Source organism: Orycteropus afer, unplaced genomic scaffold (genome assembly GCF_000298275.1).
Source record: "Orycteropus afer afer isolate SDZICR_OR568_19922 unplaced genomic scaffold, OryAfe1.0 scaffold00031, whole genome shotgun sequence".
In the NCBI taxonomy this organism is placed as follows: Eukaryota; Metazoa; Chordata; class Mammalia; order Tubulidentata; family Orycteropodidae; genus Orycteropus; species Orycteropus afer.
Window position 1 is genome coordinate 15,977,364 of NW_006921618.1, and position 6,308 is coordinate 15,983,671.

The window sequence follows — 6,308 nt, forward strand, 5'->3', positions numbered from 1 at the left end:
TGGAGATGTACTAGCCTTCTTCCTAGGGGCAGAGTGCCTGGTCAGGGATCATAAATTTGAAAAGAAACTTTGATTCTGTAGGACAGTGCTGTGGTGTTGGGAGAGAGAGAGATGCCATACTTAGAAGCAGAATCTTTAATGTGGTGAAAAAACATGCAATCATTCATCACAGATTAGTAAGTAAGCACAAGTAAGCTTGTGCTTACCTTGCTTATTGGATAATCTGACACCGCTGCTTCCATAAAGATTATAACATTGTCTGCTTCTGTATAGATTACATCTTTGGAAACCCTATAAAACCAAACCAAACTCACAGCCATAGAGTTGATTCCAACTCATTGCGATGCTAAAGGATAGAGTAGAACTTCTCATAGGGTTTCCTAAGCCATAAACCCATAGAGAGGCAGACTACTCATCTTTCTCCCAGGAAGTGGCAAGTGAGTTCAAACTGCCGACCTTTGGTTAGCAACTCAATTCTTCATCCACTGTGAATAAATCCTAACTATAGGGCAGTTCTACTCTGTCATATGGGTGACTATGAATCAAAATGGATTCCATGGCATCTAACAACATGAGTCTATAAACATGCTCTGGTAGCATAGTGCCTAAGGCACTTGACTGCTAACCAGAAGGCTGGCGGTTCAAACCCATCAGTCACTCCTCCGAAGGAAGGTTGGACAATCTACTTCCATAGTGATACCGCCTCAGAAACCCAAGGAGGGGTCACTATGAGTCGGGTCCGACTCGATGGCAAACAACAACAAGCATGCTGCAAGCAGAGACTGCATCTTATTTGTCTATTTTCCCAGTGATCCTCTATGACATTGGGCAAGCCTTTCATCTCTTTGAACCTCAGTTTACTCTTTTGTAAAATAAGAATGAGAGTAGCTTTTGCCTAATAGGTTTTTGATGAGACTTGAAGCACACACATATAATTCATTGAGCATATACTACGTGTGTCAGACAGATGACATACCTTGTAAAGGGATTCAAATGTCCTTCTTTCCTTTCTTTCTTTCTTTTCTTTTTTTTTTTTAAATGTCCTTCTTTAGATAGAGATTGTGCTCCTAACCACTATCCCAAACAACCTCCCACCTAGGAGAGGGACAGTTCCTGGGACACAATAGGAATGCAGTAAATGTTGCCAAATGCTCAACTCTGTTGAATTGGATCAAACCTTACTTTGGCTGCACTTTTTCCTGGACTGTGGTTTGCCGCTCTCTGGTTCACCCTGGCTGTGTCATCAAACTATGTGACACACATAACTTCTGGAGGCCCCACTTAATTCCTGCTGACCTGGAATATGTCTTGAAACTGGGAGGAGCCCACAGGTTGTAAATCCTGCATCTGAGACAGAACAAAGGTCTCTGTTTGTACTGATCCAGACAACAGCTGGAGCTCCAGTGAGGGGAGATGCTGCCTGGTAGGGGAGGGGGATCTGTAAGCTTTCCCATCCTCCCCCATACAGTGAAGTCCAAAGTCCAAGGCTACAGGTCTCCTGTCTTGAACATATTGCTCACTGTTAGGGGTTGAATTGTGTCCCCTCAAAAATATGTTGTAAATCCGAACCTTTATGTCTGTGGTTATAATCCTATTTGGGAATGGGTTGTCTTTGTTGTGTTAATGAGGCAGGAATAGTATAGAGTGTATTTTGGGTCAATCTCTTTTGAGATATAAAAGAGATTAAACAAGAAATCTAAGAAGCAGAGATGGAGGAAGAGCGATGCCAAGCCACGTGAAGGTCAAAGAGACACACACCTTCCTCCAGAACTGACAGAGGGTGAAAGCCTGCCCTAGAGCTAGCAGCCCGAATTTGGACTTCCAGCCTCCTAAACTGTGAGAAAATAAATTCCTATTTGTTAAAGCCACCCATTTGTGTTATTTCTGTTACAGAAGCACTAGCTAACTATGATACTCACCTTTGTTCCTGAGGAATTTGTGGTAATAAAGTCACTTCTCACTCTGATGTCTCCTCGACTAGAGCAAAAAAGAGTGAAGAAAATCAAAAGACGCATAATGACAATTTGTCCAAGGGATTAGTGGACCATGGGAACCTCAGTCTACACAATCCTGAGACCGAAGAACACTCAGAAAGGGATCAAAATTAGAGTTCTTGGAAGCAGTGGGAGAGAAAATGTGGAACAAAATTCAAAAACATAAAAAAGACCAGGATTACTGGTTTTATAGAGACTCATGAAACCCCCAATACTATGGTCCCTAGTCACTCTTCAGGCCTGGAATTGGGTTCACTCCTGTGACTTAAGTCTCAGCCAAACAATAGACAGCCCATGAGCTGAACAACTACACCAGAGAGATGCACACCTTTGAACAATCAACAGTAGACGATCAAAAGGGCAGCATTTGCACAGGGAGAAAGGAATGCATAGGAAAGAAGGACTCAGGGAAGGATAACCATAGGGTGGAAGTGAGAGGAGAGCTTTTAAACTGCAGAGATTATAATCAGTGTCATGAAACAAAATGTGTATGAACTGTTGACTATAAAATGAATCTGTTTTGTAAAATTTTCACCCAAATCACAATAAAGAGTTAAAAAAAAAAAAAATCACTTGTCACTCATTGTGAGCCTTCTCAGTTCATAACAGCCTTATAGTTAGATATTTAAGGAAGTATCATGGAGATAGAGATATATCAAACTCATACATATCCCTACTCTTGGAAACATTTTGTTCAAAAGTCTGTTTTCCATCAAGCAGTTGCTATGGGCCAGCTGTTGTATTAAGCATTATTTAATTCAGGATTTTTAACTTCAGCACTATTGACATTTTGGACTGGATGATTCTTTGTTGTAAGGGACTGTCCTGTGCATTGTAAGATGGTTAGTAGCATCCCTGGTCTCTACCTACTAAATGCTAGAAGTGTCCTCCTATTTTTGACAACCAAAAATGTCTCTACCCACTGCCATTGATTCATAGAGACCTCATTGGGTTTCCAAGGCTGTAAATCTTTACAGATGTAGATTGCCTCATGTCTCCAGACTTTGCTAAATGTCTCGTGGGGGCAAAAATCATACCAGCTGATTGAATTGAACTACCAATTTAATTGCATGGGCACAACAATGCTATGAGATAAGTACTATAAAATTCCCTTTTTACAGAAAGCAGTGATATGACACATCTATGGTTAGGGAGCTCTGGTAGCATAGTGCCTAAGTCACTTGACTGCTAACCAGAAGGCTGGCGGTTCAAACCCGCCAGCCACTCCTCGGAAGGAAGGTTGGGCAATCCTACTTCCGTAGTCATACTGCCTCGGAAACCCAAGGAGGGGTCGCTATGAGTCGGGGCCGACTCGACGGCAAATAACAACAACAACAACAACAACATGGTCATACAACAAGCAGTGGAGCTGGAATTTGACCTCTGACTCCAGTGCATTTGCTTTTAACCACCACACCCATAGGTTCTCAATCATGCAGACCCTTGGCAATACCTGGAGACACTTTTGGTTATCACAGCTGGTGCTACTGGCATCTACTGGGTAGGATCCAAAGATGTTTCCGAACATCCGCCAATGCACAGGATAGCTCTCTGCCACCCCCCTTCCCAGAATCATTTGATCCAAAATGTCAACAGTGCCTAGGCTGAGAAACACTACATTTTATCAAGCAACTGTTAGAAATAATATTGTAAAAGTATATTTATTAACTTAGAAAGATGTCCATAATGTGTGATAGAGGGGGAAAACAGATTGTAAAACAGAATGTTTAATATGTTGCCATTTTGTTAGCACATCTAAGCATAGAGAGAAGATCTGGAAGAGAAGTTCTAAAAAAATAATAAAAATAAAATTAGCGCTCTCTGTGGTAGGTAAAGTTGTGTGTCAACTTGGCTGGGCCTGGTTGAGTGGCTGGGCAGCTGAATGTAGATATTATCCATGATGAGACTGGCCATCAACTCCATGGTGGGATCTACCACAAGCAGCTGAGTAGCTGCTTTAAGGACGTGGTCTATAAGCAGCAGCGTTGGGAATGGTCTGTAGCTTATGGCACACTTGAACCCTGCATGTAGTGGTGTTGTTGTTCAGCAGCCTGTCATACTCTGCCGACCGTGGGACTTTCAATGGACTTGAATCAATGGCCTGCTGTGTGGATTGGTAACGTCTGCTTTTTACTTGTTAACCTTGGGCTTGTCAGTCTCAGCAGCCAGCAGCTGTCTGAGTGAAGAAAATCCTCTAGCTTCAGTGGGCCGGGAGCAGGAGCCAGAGCTGAAGCCCAGGGTTGAGGGGTTTTCACCCAGCCCCTAGAGCCTGGCACTTTGAACTTGGACTTAAAGCCTCCAAACTGTTAGAGAATAAACTCTTGTTTGTTCAAGCCATCCCATTGGTGATATATTCTTGTTTGAGTGGCACTAGGTAACCAAAACACTCTCAATAGGGGGATTATTGGTAACTTTTATTTTCTTATCTTTGCTTACCTGTATTTTATGATTTTTTTTACAGTGAATAGAATTTTCTTTTCCTGCTTAGTTGCACAAAGGAATAGAGTTTACTTGCAAGAAATCCATATAATCAAATAGTGAACAATGAATTAAAAATTTAAATATCATGGTCAGGATAGACCTTTAGATCAATGAAACAGATTAGAGAAATCAGAAATAGACTTACTTGTGTTCAGTCAATTAATTTTCAACAAAAATAACAAGTGGGAAAAGGATACATTTTTTTAAAAACAAATGGCACTGAAAGAATTGGATATTTGATGAAAAAAATTAATCTCTACCATTACCTCACATCATACACAAAATCTAAAATGGATCATAGTCCTAAATGTTAATGATAAAACATCTGGGAGTGGGGAGGAATAGGAAAAAATCCTTGTGACCTTGGGGTAGGCCAAGATTCCTTAGACAGACTACAAAAAGCCCAAACCAAAAAAAGAAATATTCATATATTAAACTTCATCAAAATTAAAATCTTCTCCTCTAGAGATATTATTCAGAGAATGAAGAGGCAAACCACAATCTGGGAGAAAATATTTGCAGTTCACATATCTGACAAAGGATAAATCCACAATATATACATACTCTTCAAATCCAATAATAAGAAAGCAACCCAATTAAAAAAAAAAAAAAGCTAAAGATTTGAAGAGACTCTAAATCCTAGAAGATACAAATGGTCAATTAGAACATGAAAAGATGTGCTAAATCATTAGTCATTATAGAAATACAAATTAAAACCACAAGATACCACTACACATCATGAAAGCGGCTAAAATTAAAAATATTGACAATACCAAGTGTTAACAAGGATGCAGAACAATTAAAACTCTGATATATTGCTAGTGGCAATAGAAAATGGTATAGTCACTTTAGAAAATGACTGCCAATTTCTTATAAAGTTAAATATAAAATTACCATATGTCTTATAAATTTTAGTCCTATGAATTTTTACCCATAAGGGGTAAAAAACACATTGTTGTTGTTGTTTATGCCATTGAGTCATCTCCAACTCATAGCAATCCTATACACAGCAGAACAAAACACTGCCTGGTCCACGCCAGCTCCATGATCCTTGCTATACTTGAGTCCATTGCTGCAGCCCTGTGTCAATCCATCTCATTGAGGGCCTTCCCCTCTTCTGTCAACCCTCCACCTTACCAGGCATGACATCCTTCTCCAGGGAATGGTCCCTTCTGACAACATGACCAAAGTAGGTGAGATAAAGCCTGGCCATTCTCGCTCCCAAGGAGCATTCTGGCTGCACTTCCTCCAGGACAGATTTGTTAGATCTTTTAGCAGTCCATGGTACTTTCAGCATTCTTCACCAGCAACACAACTCAAAAGCATCAACTTTTCTTTGTTCTTCCTTATTAATTCTCCAGCACTCACATACATAATGAGGCAACTGAAAATACCATGGCTTGTGTCAGGCACACCTTAGTCCTCAAGAAGACATCTTTGTTCTTCAGCGCTTGAAAGAGGTCCTTTGCAGTCGATTTGCCCAGTGCTATACATCATCCAGACGACTGGCAGTTCAAACCCACCAGCCACTCCTCGGAAGGAAGGTCGGGCAATCCTACTTCTGTAGTGATTCTGCCTCGGAAACCCAAGGAGGGGTCGCTATGAGTCAGGTTTGACTCGACAGCACATAACAACAACAACAACAACATACATCATCTGAAGAGCAATCAGCCGAAGGGATTAGGTGAGGAGGGGAAACTCAGGCCCGCCCAGCGTAGCAGGCCTGAAAAGCAGGGGAAAGGGGATAAAAGCCTTGAACCCGGACAGAAGAGCAGTCAGCCCCAGGGTTACAGGTGAGGAGAAACAACTCAGGGACGCCCAGAGTAGCAGGCC